The following is a 23,576-nucleotide window of genomic DNA, read 5'->3' as shown; positions in this document are numbered from 1 at the left end:
GATTGATTCCTCAGAAACGAAGTTCAAATAATTCATAATTATTCTTTCACAAATTGTCTTAATGTTAACCTGTAGTTTTGTTAAAGTATTCAGTAGACTTTCAAATAAATGTACAACCCCCCCCCCCTTTTTTTTTTTTTTTTTTTAGCTTAACTAGTTTACAAACTGATGCAGCTTTAACCGTTGCTCATGTAGCATTTCATATGCTAGTTAGCTCACCTGCTAACAGCTGTCGTGTCCTTTATGAAGTAATAATGGCGTTGTATTCGGTGATTCCATTCTCGAGCGTTGGTCTTATCAACTGTCGGCTTCAAACTGCACTTCCAGCCGGACAAGCAGAGTTTAGGGGCGATCGCTCAGATGCCGAGGATCAAACCTTCGCTTCATCAAGCTAAGTTTGCTGGTTTTTCTAACATGCTTAACGTGAGTTGTGTTTTGCTTTGGCTCTGCTCAGTTGGTGTTTGTGTGCTTTGCAATTTGCGCCAAGAGGCCTCCCAGTCTGCTGGTCTACTGACTGTTCCGCTCATCTGTTTGTGGTTAATGTTTTGGCGTCTACTGTCTGCTACTTTCTGCTATTCTGATGCTGTCAGTTACAGTATGCAGTATTAGCATTGGTGCCTGAGCTTAGTTTTCTTTGGCTGTTGCTGGTCAGTGGTATCTTTATGCTGTTCATTTATTTAGTGTTGACAGAAGTGAATATTCATGTTTGAGTGGGCTGTCATGAAGCTGATTGGACTCCTGTTCTGCCATACCTGAAGCTTAATTTTGCTGCTTATCAAAGCTATCATACATTTCATCAGAAGAAACATAAGCTCTGATGTTACCGGTTCTTTTATTGGTACTTTTTAATGTTTTTGTGTAATTTATTATCAGGCTGCAGCCTCTCCTCTGCGCTCTGTGTCTGGGCTGAGCTCCTCCACACACACGCGTGCACACACACACACACACACATACACACACGGAGCGAAGTCAGTGAACAGCATACCACAAGTGAAGTGAAAATAACTCGAGTTGACGACAACTACGCTCGTTAGTGTAAGTGCAATAAAACCTTTGCGTGTCAAAAGCCAGTACTTTATCAAACCACCTGTTCAAACACGGATAAACATATAGAAAAGTGGTAACCTATTTCAATCTGCTCTGTCTGCAGTCTCTCATCCACCAGCACGTTAGCTCGTCTACTAGGGAATAGTTACGAACGAGCTAAAACAAAAGCTGTTTGTATGTAGTCTAACTGTTTAGCTTAGTTTGCAACGTGTCTTAAAATTTGGCAGATTCTTGTAAACTCAGCTGCCGGCTGAGGCAAACCAGCCCCTCCCAATGAATCAGGTCAGCATCATAGGGAGGAGGACAGGACAGGAGGAATGACTGATACTGACTCATGTCTGTGTTCCTCACTCTTTCTAAACTTCACTCAGTATTGTCATGTCAGGAATATTATACATTTTAATGACATGTTAGATTTGTTTACAGTGAGATATTATTGAGTTTATATAGTGACTTTGCTGTTGTAAACATTTCTGTTGCTGCTATTTAAAATATGAATAAATTCTTACCCTGTTCTGAATGTATTCTTTTTTAAAATAATATATTTTTTAAAAAGCAATTATGTATTAATGAAAAAGAACCGATAATAGTAGTGATAAAGAATCAAACTGATAAGGAGTATCGATACGAGTTGCCTTTAAAGTTGATGAAGATAATAAATACAGATATTTGTGTTTTTATTCTAAAATATAGTTGGATAGTTAAAATAAGTAAAGGCCTCCAAGTTTTTTGTTCAGTAAGGAGAGAAATAGGACTCCTTCATCACTAGTAATCACTAAATGTTTTACTTTATACTTTTCATGCATAAATAGATGTCTTTGCCAGGGATAAAAAGCCATGGCCAGACTGCACCAAATTGCACCAATTAAAAAAAAAAAAAAATTCTGCAGTGCCTAGCAAGGGATATAATATTTGTATATTTTCCTATAGTAGATTTCATGTATTGTCTGGTGTCTGCCTCTGTGTCTGGTTTTTGGTGTGAAATTCACCATCAGTGTTGCCAGGAAATGATGAGGTAGATGCCTCAATTCCTAAAGGATGGGTTCACAATTTGGTGAACACAAGTCTGTCTTAAAACAACAGTCAGATGCCCAAATAAACATTGAAACAGGTTTTTCTTGCCATAATCATTTCTCCTGTTCATACTGACCATGAGAAGATCCCTTCATAATGCACTTACAATGTAAGTGATGGTGGCCAAAATCCACAGTCCTCCTTCTGTGCAAAAATGTTTTTGAAAGTTTATCTGAAACTAATATGAAGCTTCAGCCTTTCAAATTAGTCAAATCAAGTAGATATCTTTCAACATTACAGTCTTTTTAGTGCCAAAGTCCCTCCTTTTGTTTCTATCCTCCCACCACAGCTCAACAGGGAAACACTGTCCGAGGAAACACAAAGGGAATTTGATGCTAAAAAGACTGTTGATGTGGCAGATATCCACTTCATATGAATAACTCAGACGGTTGAAGCTTCATTTAAGTTTCAGATAAACTTTTAAATACATTTTTGTATAAAATAACTGTGTGGATACACTGGAGTTTGCCCTCCATCACTTACATTGAAAGCACATTTTAAGGGGATTTTTTAATAGCCAGTATGAACAGAAGGAATGTTTACTGTGAGGAAAACCGCTTTCACTGTTCACATGGGCACCTGACTGTTGTCTTTAGACAGACTTGAAAATTGTGAGCCTATCCTTTTTAACCTGTCTTCATACTATAAATCTGCTTTATATAAGTTAGCTGACTGAAATGGGCAAAGTCTGTGCACAAGTTCAGGCAGACAACTCGAATTGCATCTCAAATGTGAAAATTTGTTCCTTTTTTGTTTCCGATGATAGTAAACAGAATATGTTTTTTGGATTGTTGGTTTAAAAAAAACAAAACAAGCAATACGAATACATCATCTTGCACTTTGGGAAATTGTAATGAGAATTCTTCTCTCTTTTCTGGTATTTTATTGGCCAAATGATTCATCAGTGAATCTTGAATATAATCGGCAGATGAACTGATAATTAAAATATTTGTTAGTTGCAGCCCTACTTTGTAATGCTATCTCCACTGTAAAAGTCTGCTGTAGCTCTTGCCTCAGCATCCACTTGTTGGCTCTGAGTCCAAGTTTCCCTCAGGGAGAATTTGTTAACATCATTCCTGAATTTCTGTTGCTGAGCTTGGTGTTTTCTTGCAGACTGAGACTGACGAGGGCAGAGCCTATACATCAACTTTATATGTGTATTTATTGTCATTATGTGATCAAGATTTAACTTGACTAACATTTCTTGTTGCTGAGTAGTTTGAGGCTCACATGGATTCAGGTATGCAGTGAAAGCAAGCAAAATAGTTGTTTTCCTTTTGTCAGTGTGATTTAACTGAATCAGCAAGCCAGTCAGTTATGTGGTCTGTTAGTCATGAATGGAGAGGCCACCCACAACCGCTGACCTACAACTCATTAGCTCTAATGGAGTCAGTTTAATGAACCCCGTCTGGGTTGACTGACACCCCAGCCTGGGGTGGCACACAATCCAGTCTGCAGACCAGGAACAATCTACCTCCGTCTGAAAAAATGGCAGTGGCTTCATTCATATGGTAAAAGTCACACAGTCCCTCCTGTAACCTGATAGACTGGGGCTGGCTCTCATTCAAAGAGGAAGGGAGGTGCAGGTGACTTTATCTGAAAGCAACAGGCTTTGAATGACAAGCTGCTGATTACGTTGCTGTGGTCATTCGTGCAGAACTGCTCACCGGGTTGAATCTTTGTGCTCAATTTAAACCGTCAAACTCAAAGGCTCCTGGAATGACAGCCACAGTTAAACTTAGACATCGATAAAATATATTTTGTCTTTACCCTGATAATGATACACTTGTTTTGTTTTTTAAGCTTGCTTTCTTGTTTACTTTCCTCTATTTACGTCCCTCTAAAACTGCCTTGTCATAAATGAAAAAGTACAAAACATGTACTCAAATAATGGGATAGTTTTGCGCATGGTTGTATTGTAGCAAATATTCAAACTTTAGAATATAATTACAGAATCACTCATTTTACAGAATCAGATCTTATAGTTTTGAGGGTTTTACCAATACATAGGTCCAACTAAGAAGAATATTTCATAAACTGGAACCTAGTGGAAATGATGAAGTCCAAAACTTTGATTATTTAAAACATATTAAGTTTAGGGTTGGAACTGACGATTATTTTCATCATTGATTAATCTGATGGTTATTTTCTTGATTAATTGCTTGGTCTGTAAAACTTCAGTGAAAAATGCCCATCACAATTTCCTAAAGCCCAATGTAACATCTGAGAATATCTAGTTTTGTAGTTGTATTATAGTTCACTATAATGTAAGAGCAAGGAGTAGCAGAAAATTCTTACATTTGAGAGCCTGGGACCATCAAATGTTTGGCATTTTTGCTTGAAAAATTACTCTACTATCAAAATAGTTTTGTGGATTGACTAATCTTTGCAGCTCTAATTAAGTTATTATTCTGTTTAGTGAGAAAATTCATCAAAATGTAACCTTTTAACACAAAATTTTAACCATAAATGCTACATTTCCTGTCATAATTAAGGCAATATTTATGTAATCTATGTTAAATTACTTTGCTAGACAGAGGACATGTGGTAGATGACTTGTGGAAAAATGTATCAATTTATCTTGAAATGAGAGATATTCAATTTTGTACTGATGTCATGATAGGAATTATTGGAAAATATATTTTTCACATGGCAGGTTTTAAAACAATTTAAACATAAATATTTTCAGCATGGTTAAATGTACTATGTAGTTTAGCTTCTTTATATTCTTTTTCTTTTCTTCTTTTGGCCTTTTGACAAAAATATGACTTCCCATGAACGACAATTTACCAAACTGCAACTTTGCAGACTTTTCCAATCTTATTCACAGTGAAGCAGACTAAAGGCTGATTTATGGCGGGTTGCTCTAAACTTTTGATGAGTATCGCTCAACAGAAATTAAAGAGTTGCACAAAGTTTTCAATTTAAGCCTCAGACGAAAGGTTTCAGTCGTCTCCATGGTAACCAGACGCTATCCTCCAGCCATCTTGTTTAGTTACATTAGCCTATATCATCCCGACCGGGACTAATTAAACAGGAACTTTACAAGTAAGTGACAGACAAAATATCAATAAGGAAGTTCAGTCAAAACTACAATCTCCATGGCGATGTTGGTAACACTACCCAATCATAACAACAAAATATGACGGTGTCTACGACATAACAAAATGCAGTACAACCAACTGAAGAGCCAGTGTTTGGTTTGTCCGCTCTGGGCTACTGTAGAAACATGGTGGTGCAACATGGCAGGCTCCGTGGAAGAGGACCTGCTCCCTATCTAGATATAGAGAGCTCATTCTAGTCTGGTTCTTATTTTCAGGTGATTACACACTAATTAAAACATACTTATGAATATTATATTCCATTTCATCCAAGTCCGTTCTGCTAGATGCCACTGAATTCTACACACTGCATCTTTAAATGATTTTTTCCCCCATTCATCCATGTTTGTGAGTAAATTGCTATTGCTGCTTGCCACTATAATTAGACTTTGTTACTGGCAAAGCATTTCTGCAGAAGTAATGTCCTGTTTCTTGAGCCACTTACATCTTAATTAATGGATGGGAATCCATCAATTAACCATGCATGCAACTCTGCTGTGGTGATTTCACAAGGAGAGGCAGGAAGACGCAGGAATAATAGTGTTTTCAGACAGAGGTAAATTGAGCATAATTTTGTTGCTATGGCAACTAGGCAGTATATTCCTCCCTGAGTCTATTTTTTAATACAAGCCACATAGAGAAGGTGCACAGGAAGAGGTAGTGTTAAAATGAAGAAAAGCCACAAGAAAGTTACTGCGTTACCGAAATCACATACTACTCACTACATACCCAATATGTGTACTATTGTTCAACATACTTTTGTGTGAATAAACAGTAGTCTGTATCTTTTTGGACGCACTGAGCTGTAATTATCACGTCACTTCCTGTGAGCCCCCTGGCCAGTTTGAGACACGTAACCATGGTAGCCAGTGCCAACCATAAAATCTGAGCTAATTTATAAAATATATTATGCCTAGCAAAGTGAAACCTTACTCAAATTGAAGTTTTATAGATGTTACGCTGCCTTGGTCTCTGCCTGCCATTGTCTGTTATGTTGTTGTTGTTGTCACCACTACTGCATTGCATGGATATCTATGCCGGCGTAATGTCCAGTGCTTGCGTACTATAACATTTCCCCAGGAATAGGATGCACTTCACTCACTATTGGTTTCATAATAAGGTTTTAGACATACTAAAAAATCTCACATACTTTCAGCATACTAAGCAGCATTATAGTATGGGATTTCGGACATTTTTTTTAAGTACCCACACAGCGTGTGTGCATCTATATTCTGATTTACTACTAAACAAAGGAAGGGTTTCCAGAGCAGAAAGTGTTATCTTAAAATGTCTTGCAGAAGCCCAAAAACCAAGAATATTCAGTTTACTATCATGTACGACAAAAAAGCATCAAAACCTCACATTTAAGAAGATTTGACATTTTAAATTGAAAAAATGACTAAAATGACTATTTCATCGTCAAAATAGTTGCCAATACAGTTTCTGTTCATTGTCTAATCGACTAATTTTTGCAGCTCTAGTTTAAAACACACAGTGAGGATTGGACAAAAAGGTGAATGACAGTTCAGTTCCTGTTCTCTCATTGATACTCCCCTTGGAGAAATGGTGTTCTCTCAGAATACAGATCTTGCATGAGGCTGCTCTCAGTGTATTTAAATTTAAGTCTGTTTGACAAAGACCTCAGCACACCCACACACAACACAACACAGCACAGCAGAAACAGCAGCAGGTCATAGCTGACAATGGGCTAAAGACAATAAGACATAGTCATGACTTAGTGCGAAAGATAAATTGCAGAGAAGTCGATCCATCACTGAGATATGGTTATTTATCTTCAGTTGTCAAGCATGCCATTTTGACCAGAAATTACTGGGAAACCTGAGATAAACTGCTAAAATGTAACACAGGCGCTGGTTCAGGATGAGGTCAGTAAATGTCCCATTAAATCCTCATTGAGAAAAATAATTTGCAATTTTTGAGTAAGTTTTAGAAATAATAGCATTATGCCAGAGCATCAGTCTAACTTAACGTGATGTGAATTTGAATTTTGCCGCATTTATTTTCTTTGGTCATAAAGAACTGACTGGATGGAAACAGGAAAATTATTTTTAAGGCCAGTTTTTGAGGCTACTACGGATACAATTAAATGAAACACAGCACATAAATATGTCTTAATCTAATAACTTTTTATATGCAGTTATCTCACACATGCTTAAATGTGATGTTGAATGGTTCGCTCCAACATAAATGTGAACATTGAACATGCAACACTCAAGGACACATATGTAACATATTTAAGGTTTCCACCTTTGCATACCTGCCTCAGCTTGTCCACGAGTTGTAGTGAAATGAAATGTCTTTTTTTGTCTTTTGGCAACTAATTCAAAGGAAACGAGTTAAGAAGGATAATAGCATGCAATTGACACACGTAATTTCCCATTTTTCCTAACTGCTGTCCTGTTGCATCTAGTTGAGGCAATTTTCTGGGTTACTGTTATCAGACAGCTATGTGAGGAACTGTTTCAAACACAATATGACCTTTGGTAAAGAAACGGGGCCTCTACTGGCAGTCAGTTGTGATTTAAGGCAGATGTGTGAAAATCTGCCCGGCGATTAGACCCAAATACCACATCAGGTCCAAACTAGAACCAAACAGCCAAAGAACAAATAGGGGAGGACCAGTCCATCAGCAAGCACCAAAGACTGAACTTTTCATCTAAAACTTTTTAGTGATGCAACTGATAGAAACTTCAAAGTTATCTCAGACAGGACCCTGCACAATCTGAAGAATTTATAATGTAGCTTTGTGATTTAGTATTTACAAGCTGAACAGTTCCCACAAGAAGACTTAGGACTTACTTCCTGTTGCTCAGAATGGTCATACAGCAGACATAGAAAGTGCTTTTAATCAATTCAACATCAAAGATAAGTAAAAACCAGCTACAGAAAGAATGTGTCATAAAGTGTACTTTATACTATATTGCCCCAATCCAAAGACATAACATATAATCACTGACTACGACAGAAACAACCGCATGAGAATGGCAAATGGTAAAAAGGCAGTTTGATTACTCACTGTCTGTGTTTGGTCTTACTGTGCTGAGGAAACACAGCTGACCCCACTCTCTCTAATGTAACTATACCCAATAGACTCATTGGAGAAACAGGCTCCATTCAAGTACTCCAAATTGGTTAACTAAAGTCTTACAACAGTAACAATAATATCTTGTCCTGTTTTCATCATCCAGTGGCACACACTCAACAATGCAGCGGAAGTTTGGTTTGTGCAGCTTGCTCGAAACTTTGGCAGACCTGAGTAGCCTGAGATGAACCGTATGTTTTCATCAAGCCTACTTGTGAATTAACTCTGGTCCACTTACGAGTTAAAACAGCCTTGGTGACCCAGAGCTGCTTCAGGTTCTCCTGCTGATAATAATTGTAACCCCTCTGATTTTTTTATTTTTTTTATAGGGCATTATAGCCAATTCAGTTATTGGAGGACATTACAACAGCAGATGCCAGATCAGATACGGTTTTCAACAATTGGACAGAATGGTTGCTTTGATTTCTCTGTTCACTCAAGGAAATTATTTGGCCAGACTTTTACATCCTCCTGTGTCCACACTTGGCTGATCTTAAGTCTATCAGTGTCATAACAACAATCACACCGATCCTTTTTTAAAAATGTAGTGTCAGAGACATCTTTTACATTCAACTATTTTGCCCTAGAAATAAGAGGACTCATCTGTTTACACTGTTGAAACTGTTTACACTTTATAGCTGTTTGTATCTCTGAGCTATGTTTCTAAGGAACTCCAGGTCAAACAGTCTCAGATTGCATGTTGGCTTTAAAATGGCTATGTTAGTCAGAAAACATGATCCACAATAGATTCTTGGTATTAGAACAAGCCTGAGGTCCATATGTTGTTTTTGAAGATATTGAATTGTTTTCTGTTGTGCTTGTGGTGACTTTTCTTGTGTGTGTCACCCAAGTGTCTTAAAAACTGTGGTTTTCTCTGTATCCTGGTTTTGACCAAATGAAAACCACTCAATGCAAAACAGCACAATGCAAGTTTTTACAGATGAAAGGTCACATTTGTAGAAAAAGCACCAAACATTATCTTTGGACTCTTGTCAAATGCCAGAATAATTCAAATCTTAAAGTGCAAGACAGTCCAAGTTGGTCTGATCTATCACTATTGTTTTGCTACCTTCTGAAAAAGGGACTCCCATTTCCCTGTCTGGCTTTGTTTTCGTCTTTACTTTGACATTTTGGGGTTAACGCCTTCCAAATTGATTGTTTAAAGTCTCTTGTCATATATCTGTATTTTTATGGCCAATGAAACAGCTCCTCACCTCACTCTGACACCTTTGTGGCTCTTTTACTGCAGCAATTTTCCGTATCTTATGTTATGGTTACACCTTCTCCAAATAAATTCGCCCCTGTTGTTATGGAGGGTAAATAAAGTAACACCACAGAAACGATGGTGTGTCTATAAAAAATACATATGTGGTGCTGTGTCTGACGTTCTGTCTCAAGCAAATTTGACTGTTTGTATCCTGTAACTTTTAATGGTCATCTGGGCTTTTGCCGTATTTGTTTTCAGTGGCTCCATTCAAAATGAAGACTCCTTAAACAATTAGTATATATTTTATATCTATGATGAGTCAGGCAAATAAATTACAAGCTTGAAAAAGTGCAGCTGACAGTGAGAGAATACAAATTTGGATAAACATGCCGAGTTAAAACTTTCTGTATTCAAATGAGAAAAGTAACAGGAGTCATTTGAAAAACCAAGTTTCCCTTCTCAAAATGGCTTTAAAGCACAGGTTCACAATTCAGGTCTGTCCTAAAACAACAGCCAGGTACCCAAATGAACACTGACACATGTTTTTCTTGCTATAATCATTCCTCCTGGTCCCACTGACCCTTAAGAGATCCCTTCATTATGCACTTGCAAGTGATGGGGGACAAAATCCAGTCCTCCTTTCGTGCCAAAATATATCTAAAGTTTTATTTGGAGCTAGTATGAGGATTTAGCCGTCAATCAATTCAATATCTTTCAAAGTTTCAGTACTTTTTAGTGCCAAAGTCCCTCTTTTTATGAATCTTTCCACTGCTGCTCATCAGGAAAACACTGCCTGTCAAGACACAAAGAGGGATTTTTTTTTACTAAAAAACTGTGGAAGATATTCACTTTATTTGACTATCTCAGACGGTTGAAGCCTTGTGCTATATTCAGATTAACTTTTAAATACATTTTTGCTCAAAACAAGGACTTTGGATTTTGTCCCCTATCACTTAAATTGTAAGACATTTGGATTTTCTAATGTTCAGTATAAACAGGAGGATTGATTAGAGAAAGAAAAACCTGTTTCAGTCTTCATATGGGCACTTGACTGTTGTTTTAAGACAGACTTGAAAAAATGTGAACCTGTTTTTTAATGGAAAGTAGACTGTGTCTGAAAGTGCAGAAGTTGGGTTCCTGGCTTGAGTGTCAGTTTGCGTGCTGAACGAGGGGAGTGAGTCACAGTTCACACACTGTGTGTGTGGCCTTGCTGTAACTTTCACTTGGAGATGAAGAGGTACTCTTGATTGGAGAGAGGCAATACAGCTCATTCACAGGCACAGGCCTGTTGTATTTCTGCTGCTCATTTGATGCTGTTTCCATGTGGTATTCAGTTGTCTGTTGTCTTCAGTTATGAATGTCAACTGGTGGTGTACATAATAAGTTGTAATATCAACTGTGATTTCAGAGGCAGGTGCTCCTGGCAGTAAAATAATTGTTAAGAGAGATAACATTGTCTGCTGTTTTGAATAGGTTTTAACAGTATCATATGTTAATCTCTCTGTGTTTTGTAAATGGGTACCATCTTCCTACTGTGCCTGAGGCTGCAAGAGATGATGGGACATGTCGGCGTGGTAGGATAGATGCTGAGGCGATTATATATGAAGGTTAGTTAATCAGGTTTGACATCAGTGAGTGAAGGGGAATAACACAAGCTTCTCTAATTGTAGGCAATTACAGTCTTGCTCTTTTGGGGGCCAAGATAAAAGGAAAATTATAATTATATATATTATAATATTCATCTTTTGTATTATTACATGTAAACATGGTAAGAAACAGTCATCTATAAATAGTTATGTATAGTTTGTGCTATTTAATGTTTTAACCTGCAGTTCTTCCATTTTTCACAGTGATTGGCCAGATGTTCATATGTTTGTATGAAAATAATCAGTCTGTAAATTCTTTCACTCATTCTTCACAGTTACTTATGCCAATGTACTCCTCAGCTGCTCCCCGTAAAACTCTGTTGGGGATACTATAACAAAACTGTAACTGTATAACTATACATCCCTATTTTTACTCTAACAGATAAGAGCCTGCTTTACTCTGCTTTTCAGTTGCTTTGTAAATGAAGTGTGTAATTGTGATGCACATTTTTCTGCTGGGAATCCAGCAAAAGGGGAACAAGAATCATGGCACATAGAGGGCCTAGTAGTAAAGTTTTACTATGATTTGGCTGCACAAGTGTTATGTTTGGTCAAAAAGTTATAAACTGCATGTATCAGGTGCCAAATGTAAATGAAAGAATGAGTTTTTGGATCTGTAATGAGGTCCACTCCCTAGCAAGAAAGCTGAAGAGAAATAGCCAGGTCACTATCAGAAACAGGAAGAACAGTCGTCACAAAAATCAGCATGACTGCTGGCAACAGCCGTGGCTTGAGGCATTGTGTTTTCGGGTTATCCGTCCATCTGTCCCATTCTTTCATGAACGCGATATCTTAGGGACGCCTTGAGGGAATTTCACCAAATTTGGCACAAGGATGAACTGGTTAGATTTTGGTGGTCAAAGGTCAAGGTCACTGTGACCTCACGTTGAACGCGATATCTCAGGAACACTTGGAGGGAATTACATTAGATGTGGCACAAATGTCCACTTGGACTCAAGGATGAACTGATTAGAATTTAGTGGTCAAAGGTCAAAAGGTCACTGTGACCTCATAAAACACGTTTTTGGCCATAACTCAAGAATTCATATGCTAATTATGACAAGGTTTCACACAAATGTCTGATATGATAAAATGATCAAGTGATGACATTTTATATCCAAAAGTTCAAAGGTCAATTTCACTGTGACATCATAATGTTCAGCAAAAACACTCTTCTGGCCATTATTCAACTCCATAACTCAGGGACAGAAGGCGAGATTGTGACCACATTTCACATCTGGCTGGAAACTGAATTGGTGACACTAATCTTGGGTGGCCACCTTGAAACTGTCATGATTGTTTAGATCACCTGTGCTGCCAGGTTGAAGATGTGTGTGAAGCATCCACGTTTTGTAGCTTCTTTGCAGCAACATTGATATCTGAAGCATTGTCTACTGTCATGGCTACAACTTATCTAAATCAGCTTTATTGGCCAAACATATGAAGACATACAAGGAAAATGCACTTAATACACCTTATAAAACTCCTTCAAAGTCTTCACTACAAATATTATATGAGTCTGGACAGACATGGATGTAAACTGCAACTTGACTGGTTGGTAGAGGCATACAACTGTGAGGCGGTATTTCTAGTCATGTCTATAACAGTCTCTATGATGGACATTGTGTAGCTTGTTTGGAAGAGGTGTTAGCTGTCCACTGACAGATGTTTCTTTGCAATAACAGGTTCTACTCATATGGACCATACCGCATCTGTAACCTGTCTAAGAATATGAGTTTGGTCTGTTCCCTCGTTCGTCCACCTGTGGAACTGATTGTTGAGTAATGAGGAATAACAGCTGGTTTGCAGAAAAACTCCAATGATAAACATTGTTGCACTGCATACCACAAAAGATAGAAAAAGACAGTGAGAATAATGGACAAGAAAAAAAGTGAGATCCACATTCATCCAAAATTTGAACACATTGCAGTTTGTTCACAATTGACTTGTGAACAGATCTAAAATTGTGGAATAGTTACATCTTTTCCATTAGATTCCAGTCATATAAAAAAGTTTTTGGGTCAGACAAGAGGTGGCAGTTGCTATTTAAATATTTCTCTCACATTCAAGTAATAATAATAGTTTTGGCAACATGGAGCAAACAACCCCAAGTATGTGTATAATGTAAATTTTGATGAATGATAAGGCTGCAATATTTGGTCTAGCTGATAATTATTGTTTAGTCACTTATAGTTAACTGTAGATACAAATTCATCATTTTTGGTGGGAAGCACTCCTGTTATCTTTGGATCAAGGAGAGGAAGGTTTGGAGTAGTGCTGAAAGATTCATTTGATTAATTAATTAGTCGACTAACAGAAAATTAATTTACGGGAAATTTTTATGGTAATTTCTCAACAAAAAATGAAACATTCTCACCTCAGTTTCAGCCTCTCAGATATGCAGATGTGCTGCTTTCTGTGTTTTATATAATTATAAATTAAATATTTTGGGTTGGACTAACCAACAATTTGAACACTTCACCTTCGACTCTGGGAACATGTGATGGACATTTTCACTTTTTTATCATTTTATAGATTTAACAGTCGATCAATTAATTGAAAAAAATAATCCAATAGAGGTTATCAGTTATGGAAATAATCAATAATCATCAGGCTCAATTATTCAACAAGAAGGAGAGGGAATTCTCACAACTGTAAATTCAGACAGACGTGCCAGATGAGGACAAGTTGGGAAAACACCTTCCAAAGATCCTGATTAGTACCTTTGTTTGGAAGGTTCAGGCATGTACTTTATTACTCTATGTTCAGGTTACGCAATTCAGTATTTGGAATACTTGCATAGTGTTGTGGCTATCATGTTTCTCGTTTGACAAAATTCACTTTTATTTGAGTTCAATGAGGAATGCGGTTGCATTTACTGAGTTGATAAGAAGACTTCATATAACTAACTCACTGTTGTGGTGTTCATAATTTATAAAGTGGTAAGTGTAGAAGTTTACAGAAAAGTTTAGTTTTCACATGTGCAGCCGGGGGAGGGTAGTTAGCTTGGTTGTCTACAGTTTTCTTTGTCTTGGTTTAAATTCAGAAAACATGAAAACCACCATTGGTGGAAAAAAAAGAGCAAGTGTGCATGTAGCATTTAACCACAACCACCAAGCATAGTGTGGTCTTAAGTTCCCATGACAAAAAACACACCTTCAAGTTCCCTTTGAAGGCAGCACAGAGGATCCAACTGCACAGAACAAGTGGTTGCCAGTTCAGAAATATATCAAAAGACTAAATGACTAGAAACTCCACCACCCCTCGTAGCAGAGTGTAAAATTAGCCTTGAAATGTGGCTGCCATTGATAAAAATGAACATTTAGTAGATAAGAAAAAAAACTTCTGACCAACTCAAGATACCATCAGAGATGCATTGAGGAAAAGTTTGTTAAATTGGCTTTTGTTATTTGCTGCTAATCAAAATACCTTAATCAAGCACTGAGACCAACATCCTACCTACAGCCCACCCCCCCTCTGATTTCATCACTCTGACTTCATCACTCTCTTTGTCATTGTAAACTGACTACTGGCTCTTTTGTCTGAATGAAGAGAAGCCTCACTGTTCATAGAGCTTTAGAGAGTTTATTTTTCATTCCAGCTGGTTACAACCATATGGTTTAGTGTATAAATTAGTTGCTCTGTTCCCTCATTTATTATCTAGCTGAAATACAGACCCACTCTCTATTCATACTGTGCCAAGAGGATGATGATGTTCAATATATAAACACTAATATAAACCATGTAACACTACACCTCAGCAAACACCTGGAAAAAGTCTGAGTGATTTTCAGTCCAGGAAAGTATAAATTAGTTCATCAAGATATCATCAAAAGTGTGCATGTGTAAACCATACATATATGTAAAGTCTGTTTGAATTTCAATTCTAAAATGACTCTTATACAAAGAATGGAAAAAGTAGCTTTTATCACAATAGCACAGCAAGTATAATCACCTGCTATTATGTAAAGAATGCAATAATTTGTTTTAACTCTGTGGCAAAATTTGAGAAAACTACCCTGCAGCTATAAGCTCCACATTTCCAACTCCAAATACCACACAAATACAAGAACGCTGAAGGAATGCATTGAGAATATTACCTAGCCCAAGAACACTAGTGCAGGACTGATAAGTGCTATTGTAACCTGATGAGCCTGAGGCTAAGCTTCAACAGTTTCTGAGGGGATGGAGGAGATGATCAGTTCCCTGTTGGGTCTGATCTTCCACCTAATCTGCAACACAGAACCCTTACTAGTAGTCTGAAATACAGCAATTTCTTTTAAAATCCTCAGCAAGTAACATCATAAAATACAGAAGCAAGAAATACAAAAAATGTCAAAGTGCTACATGTGAAAGTTTACCTTGCTGAATACTTTTCTTCACCTTTGTCAGCAGAGGTTTTAGTTTAACTTAGGCTAAAAGCTGCACATCTAAAACTGTTCATCATTCTAAACAAGCATCCTTTCCTTTGTCCATGAATTGGTTTATGCAAAACATGTTAAAACTATTTTGTTGCTTTTCATTTTGCACAGTAGTAAGTTACTGTATATTCAAGCAGAATAGATGAAAGTAAAATAGTCCTCTACCTCTGCAAAAGCTTCTCTCTTCTCTCCGCTGACGTAAGACTCCCGAGGATTTCCGAAATATATTCCAGTTTGTGTCCAATTCCTCAGGATGCCAAATAGCGGAAGAACAAATTCTTTGTCAATTATCCCAAACAGTTCTTTCAGAGTCTTGCACTTGTTTGAAAATTGTTCTGAAAGTAAGTGAGAAGCGTCCCAGAGACTGCAGGCTCTGTCCAACTGTGGAGTGCTGCAGGTCCTAGTGCCTGCCCCTTTGAAAGCCACCAGTAAATTTTGATTCATGTCATTTTTATGTGAATGACACAAATACTACTAACGCTGTCATAGCTGCTACTGTGGATCCACTTGAAAAAACAGAAGAACGCAAGTTATCATTATCAGTTGGACTGTTGGACTATAAACAGGATATAATGTAGATTTAGTTTTATTCTGGTGTTAATTTGCTTTCTTTATTTCTCTCTCAAGCTCCATCCATGCTGTTTTCTTCTATCTCTAATGTAAGTTGCTTTAGAGAAAAGCATCTGCAAAATGAATGTAATCTAATGTAATACAATATCTGTAATAGAGTTTATTCTTTTTTTCCATTTATACTCCATATATCAGTAACACTACTGTGGTTCCATTCACTTGTTTTTATGTGCACTTTCAATTTGCACATAAAAAACCTGAATGGAAATGTTGGAGAGTTTTAAAAAAAAGTGCAGATATAGCAAAAAGGTTGGAAAAGTTGTATCAATTAAAAGAAAAATCACCAAAGTGCAATGGAAACACCCTAGGCGAATAAATCATGACGTACATGAAACATGTGACATAAATGCTACTCAAGCTTCTGCTCTACTAAAGAGATGAAAAATAGCAGTTGATGTAAACATCAGATCTGTGTGGAACAATCAGGAGACCATAATGTTCCTCAAACTGATGCATGAAACAAACAGAAACGCCACTTTTCCATTATGTTTTCCACATGGTTTTCCCTCGTTTGAGGTTTGACTGAAGCTAATTTAATTACGTCATGTTGCTGCATCCTCTCCTTTTGCAATGGCTCAAAAATTTTCCTTTGGGAAGAATAAATAAAGTCCCATCTTAACTGTTTTTAGTTTATGTTATTGCTGATTGAAGCATACTTGATACAACTGAACTAAACATAACTGAACATTGCTTGTGTTTACTTTATAATCCAGCTCTGTAAACCCTACAAGTGGCCTTTATTAGATTGTGTAGTTGCAAGAAGAGCCATATTCTGTGATGTAATACATAAAAAATACACAAATGCCAGACAAAAAAATGTTTTCTGTTCTTTACGATTTCCCAAAAGTATTGTTATCTCAAAAATGTTTAGTCTGTTCTGATTTGGGTTTCGCAGAGGCAGATGTTTATGAGATCACCTTCTCAGAGGAGTTAATTTCACAGATCCGAACTTTTCCGTCAGTTTTGCATGACAAGAGTCAGCGCTGGTGAACTTGTGAACTATAATGCTGGAATGAAGAAAAAAATGCTTTTTTCTTTAAATCTTATGTAAGATATCTTGCTATCCAGGAATTTCAGCATTCATTCATTCATTAACATCTCTCCTCAGAGTCATTAGAGGTGTTTGTTTCCCCAGATGGTAAACTGGTGAAATTGTTCACCTTTTTTTAAACTGACGTAATTGTCAACGCCAACACTTTGGCAGATAGAGTTACAGAGTGTATCCATGTTTGAAGCACTGAGAGAGAGAGTGTGTGTGTGTGTGTGAATACTGCTAATGTTTCAAGAAAAGATTTGAGTTTAGACGTGAGACAGCATAAACTAATCCAGGTGTGGAAAAAGTACATATGTGGCTGTGAGAGTGTTTGTATGGATCTATGTGTCCTTTCTCTCTCCTCTCGCACAAGGTCACTGGAGAGTCTGTGTTTTAAGTTTCTTTTACCCCAGTTCTCTTCATAAATTAGATAATGGTTGAGGTTTTTTTTTTTTTTTTCCCAAAATAAGGACTTGAGTGTGTTCGTATTTATGTCACTACCAGCCTCGCACATCTGGATCTTAATAAGAACATATGGAAGCAAAATCTGCTTACCATATTACACGAGGATTACTCTCTGGCTTTGATTATTGCTCTGAACTCTTCATGGCATGGCGAGTATTTTTAAGAGTGGTCATGGTCATGTTTTGAAAAGCTGCCTTCTGGTTTTCTGATATTTTTTTAGCTAGTAGGAGCCTTCTCGCAGCTCCTTTTTGTCCTACAGAATGAACTAGACTCAATTTGTCAACCATGAACGTTACAGTCCAGGCCCATCTTCAGGGAATCTGATTGACCAGACACCCATGAGAGACAAATTACATCAGTGGCTTCTTCCTGCTTTGGCACTACATGGCTTTGGGGATTTGAGTCCTGGCCTCCCACTGATCTCCTGTAAAACTCATTTGCAGGAGCCCATTTAGTCACTTAAACCAGACTCCTCTGCTGTTTATCACAGACTCTGGACATCTTTAGATGTGGTCGGGAATAGATAGGATAACTAAGGAGGAAACATAAGCTACACATTTGTAGATCTGTGTGTTCAGATTGTAGCTCACAGAAACTTTTCTTCTGCACTTTATTTAACCAAGCAGGTCACCCGAGGAAAAAAAATACCCAGAAGGTTATTTTATTGTTATTTTTGGTATTATAGCATGTTGTGTAAGCACAAAGCAGTTTTGAAATTTTAATGTGGCAGTAGCACGCAGACAGTTCTAGACTATGGGAAACTAGGCCTATGTGGGTTTTATGAGCCTTTCTTATTCCAGTAACTGTGATGTTGACTGAAGGTCAGGATGGTATACTGTACGTCATTACTTCATCTTATAATCAATGTAATTTGAGCATCCAGATCTGTTCATATATAATGGGATGCAGACCAGTCATGCTCTGTCTTATTGGGGGGATAAGCTATTGGCTGTACACACAGTAGATGACAGGAAGAGCATTAGGGCTCATGTTTACAGTAGCTCCAGTGGGGATCTTAAGGGGGATGTGAGGTGATCTTTTCTCTTATTTCAACCTCTAAAGTAAAGTAGAAATAAACGAGGATTTAATAGCTTGAGTCCCATTATTTGTATATTTCTGGTCCAAATGTCTTTAGCTTGATTTGTCTGAAGAAACCTTGGTTGCTGACAGTGTTCAATTCTTAGTAAAGCAGGAGGTTGAGCCAAAAAGAGAAAAATATCCTTCATGATATGAGAAGTTCTTGGTAAAGAAATAGAAACCAGTAATGATAAAAAATAATAATAATATACGTGTGGTATTAAACCAACACAAATGTTCCAAAATCTAACCAAGGTGTTGCTTAATACAGTGAGAACTACCAGTGACATGAACGGTATTTCACGGAGGAACACAGATCAGTTTGTCTGTTTTGTAAGGCAACACTGTAACTCTCAATTTCTCCGAAGAAAGAAAATGTGCTGTGGCGATGCACATCTGGCCTTCATCAGCCGCATCAACTCAGACCCAGCGTTTGAAGAGACAGCTGACTTTGTGGAATTGAGCAGGAAGTAAGGGCTTAATCTTCATTCTATGAAACATTCAGATTTGATTACCACAGAGACATAGAGCGAGATGTATCGCAGGTCAGCCAACATTATCTTTCCTGGTCAACGATGGATGTGCTGCACATAATTTAGGATGCGAACTTGCAAACATCCCAAACGAGGTGTGTGTATATATATATATATATATATATATATATATATATATAGTTGTGAATCCATAAAAATGTAAATTGAATGTAATAAGATGTTTACCAGCCTCATTATTCAGGCGATATTTTTCAACTCTCTCAGGCATCTTGGGTGTGAATTTTTTAACATTTAATCTGAATATTCATCAGTGCACATCTTAAATCCTTATAAAATGTAGGGTTGTCACTGATTATTCAAAATTCCAACCAGATTTCATTAAATATTTGATCGGTAATCATCAATTTGAATTACAAATTTGTGTAGTATTGTGTAAGTGCTATAGGTTTTATACTCCAGCAGTGTCCATCTGTTTCCTGACTTTGTGAAATGCAACTGCTGTGTAATGTTAACTTGTCACTTAAGAGAAACAGTGGATGTGAATGAAGAGAACATGGTACGAGTGGATAATATTGCTTTAAAATTATATCACAGTATTGCAATACAATATCATAAAATCCAGAAAAGACTTTATTATTAATTGCAGTTTGGACTTTGTTGTTTGGACTTACAATAAGCTGTAGATGTGATTTCTAGCTCTGTTTGTACTCAGCTTGGTGAAATATGGTAAAATAATTTTTTTGTATTGAACCCTTTTGCTATTATTTTCTTCTTCCAATGCTTACATGCTACCATGATTTGTTGAACATTTTATATTTAAACCACACTTCCACTTTCCAGGCTGCTGCCTTTTCAGGAGCCGACAGCAGTGTCACTTTCGCTTTCAGCACTGCTGGTTGTGTGTAAACAGTAAAACAATTTGAGACTAATGCACATGTGGATAAAAATGAAATAAAATAAATACCAGATGAAATGTATAAAGGGGGGAAAAAACATTTTCAATCATGAATACAATGAAATAAATGATAAAAAAATAAAATCACCAGTGGCCATAAAACATTATAATGACAAGCCAGGCTAAAGAGAGGTTTTAAATTTCCTTTTAAGGATATCAACACTTTCAGAAGCTCTCAGTCCTCATCTGAGACTTGATGTGTCCCTCCTGCCTGGTTCCTCATGGAAATGAATGGGGAGCAAAATCTGGTGTGACTGCAATTACAGCGTATTTTATTAAAGACTGCGTGGGGTGCATACAAATGAATTTCAACATATTAACAGTATGTGTTAGTTTGAATTTGTTTAAACTTGATTTAAAAAAAAGTGACAGACCTATTACAATTTCAATGTGCATGTGAGTAGACTCTGTGTTTGACTCTTGACCTCGGGTTGTTTAATCTGGTTTGAGTTCAGCCATTGATCTGAAACTGAGTCTCACAGTCAGCGGTGGCCTGTTCTTCCTGAAACAAAAATACTGGGGCAAAAAAAAAAAAACCACAACCTCTGAAATGTATGTAAGCTCTTTTGTCAGATTATCTCAAGCAAATTGAGCACCTGACTGAAGTAGTGATCTGAAGGATCTATGCTCAGACCACCAGCCAAAACCAGGCTAAGCATGTGCCCTGTGACCTCCGCTGCACCCAGTCCAGATTACCCCCGAGGCCACCGCGCAGATAGCCTTTCAGGAAAAGGCTCCCCAACTCCTGAGGACAATGACTGTGTTGTCTGTGACAGAAAAGACCATTTCTGCGTCGGATTAAATTTCTTATAGAGCAAAAGAATTCAAAAAATGTCACATCGCCATTCTATGTAATTACATGTGAGTCTTTACTGACTCGGCAGCTTAATGTTCTCAACTAACGATGTTAATCTGAATCCATATTTGCACCTGATACGTATTTAATTCTCCACTGTTTCCCATTATATATAGACTACTCCAGTTGTTGCATGTGTGATGTGTTCAGACTCTACTGTACTCACTGTCGAGCTTTGTCTCTCTCTGTTACATGACATGATTCTCGGCACATCTGTGTTTACAGCTGTGCGATGATGATGATGATGATCGAGGGACCTATTCTCACTAGTTAGTGTTTGTTTACAAAGGGTTCAGTCTGTGTGAGGTTGGTGGGAGGTTGTGTTGCTCTGTGAGGACTGACTACTGACAGATGATCTCTCATATACCACGGTTGTCACAGTGCTGATGGTTGGAGCTGTCACACTAGAACAGTATTTTCACTTCTTCCTGTGAGTGTTTACCTCTCCTCTCGTGTTTTTCCTCAACAGCGCTGCGTATTCACTCAAGGCTAAATGCTTAAAATTTAAATGTTTAGTATCAACTCTGATGTTGTTTACTTCAGTTATAAGCTTTCACTTTAGAGCAGTATACAATTTGTCTGCGTACATGGACTTTGCTTCCCAGCGTGTTTACCTGAGTGCCACTGTTATTACTTCAAAGGCTGTGCTGGTTTTGTGCAATTTATCCCCATGAACTACAATTTGCATATACTTAACATTACTTTTTATATTACTACCTTTTTCTAAAGCATACAATACATTTTAAACTGATATCCTACCCTCCACAAAGTCATTGGTTTTCATTTATTTTGCTATGATATAAATATGAACGTACAGAGAACTTAAGACAGTTAAACTACCGTTATGGACAATTTGCCACTTCTAATTTTTTGTTACCACCATATAGTAATGCCATAAACTTTTTAAGAAAAAAACAATGTCACATTTTCCTTCACAGCATTTATATTATATACTTTTTTTCCTTCTATGTTTGTTTTCATAGCTCATGAAGGCAATGCTTTTCAAATGCTGACACTTTGACCACCTGACTGAAGTAATGATTGTGGCTGTGTTGAGTTGTTGCTAAATAATCTCCTAAATATTCAGCCATGACTTTGAAAATCTTTTAGATGACACTCAGCTATGCTTTTTGTACTCCAACACAACAAACTCTTCCCAGCACTCCTCTCTCCAACTGTCACTCATGTTTCCACCGTTGTCTTCTGGCAACAACTCACCTCTTGCAAAATTTCAGAACGAGACTCCCCCTTGAGCGAAACTTGGCTAGACAGAATAAAAAATGAAAGTAAAGAAAAACATTGTATTTCTCTGTAGGAATTTCCACTGTGTTGTCAGACAATTATGATATCAATCTGAGCCTGTCAGCGGCAAAAACAAGCACTTTTAGTGGACGTACATTGACGGGGCGCAATTGCGGGATTATATTGCAGCCCGTTTCATGGCTGCTGGCTGCAGCGCTCTCATTCAATACTGGACCAATTTCAAAAATTGTTCATTAGTTCTTAGACACAAAAAGATGGGAAATCAGGGTCCAGGTTGAAAAATACTGACGTTTCCCTTTTAAAGGGGTGTATCTATGAGCGTGATTTGTGATATCATAACCAGTTTGAAGCAAATCATGGTCCAGTATGCAACTTACACAAGTGTGATGTGGAAAACTGAAAACCTCCAGTGCACATACACTGAAAATGGACTTTTCAATGAAGTAGCAGACATTTTGTATCCAGCTGTCAAACTTATGAAGTTAAAAATATTTGCATATTCATAGATTCTGGAATTTTTAATGAGGGCGAAGGAGTAGGTGTAATTTTAAGAATTTTAATGAGATTATTGAACGTTTTTGTGGAAATATAAAAACATGTCTTTAAGGATTAAAAAATGGTTGCCTAGAAGGCAGGAACTCAATCCAAATAACTATGCTTTTTAAAATATCAGTTGTTATTGTTGATGTTGGAACAGTCGTGTGATGTATTGTGTAATTTGATTATGAAATCAAGATAGTCATTGGTTTCGGAGTGATCTCAGTGTCAGAGGATGTACGTCAGCAAAAGTGGCCACAATAAGGGTTTGTGATATAGTCTGCCGTTCTCTGCAAGGCACTATATCTGCGGATCGGCTCACTTCCCACGACTGATGCCCTGCGGCATTGATTCATTGTCACTGCCCAGCATTTTAGTGCCGAAGGGTGATATGAATTCGTGGAAAACACAGTTTGACAGAGGACTCTGCTGTCACACACACACCAAGATTTTTCCATGAATGTTTATGTCATCCACTTGGAATGTTTCCCTATATGAAACATACTTGATGTAAATTGCCTGTATTATTCAGTGCCATTTCCTCATATGGCTACAGACATCTTTGTTTGTAAAATCTCAAGCACCCATTCTCTAGAGAGCAACCCTGGCAGCCACTGTTTTCCATTTCAACTGAGTTGTAAAATTTATTTCCATAGTACATGGGGAA

The 23,576-nt window shown here is 37.4% G+C and overlaps 2 protein-coding genes across 3 annotated transcripts in view; both read right to left on the bottom strand.

Moving 5' to 3' along the window:
- Positions 1-16,112, bottom strand: part of ngfb (nerve growth factor b (beta polypeptide)) — a 31,061-nt gene extending 14,949 nt beyond the window's left edge. The window contains exon 1 of one of the 2 annotated variants that reach the window (XM_044348689.1): positions 15,765-16,112. The gene's annotated coding sequence lies outside the window, so the exon portion shown is untranslated. Of the gene's footprint in view, positions 1-219; positions 796-15,764 lie in introns of those variants that run through there. The other variant, XM_044348688.1, reaches the window with a different exon arrangement.
- Positions 1-23,576, bottom strand: part of LOC122980554 (adenosine receptor A1-like) — a 719,840-nt gene that overhangs the window by 612,728 nt on the left and 83,536 nt on the right. The gene's annotated exons all lie outside the window — the stretch shown is intronic.

Source organism: Thunnus albacares, chromosome 4 (assembly GCF_914725855.1).
Source record: "Thunnus albacares chromosome 4, fThuAlb1.1, whole genome shotgun sequence".
Lineage (NCBI taxonomy): Eukaryota > Metazoa > Chordata > Actinopteri > Scombriformes > Scombridae > Thunnus > Thunnus albacares.
Note: the sequence above shows the minus strand (reverse complement) of the source record. Positions and strands in the feature narration are given on the sequence as shown.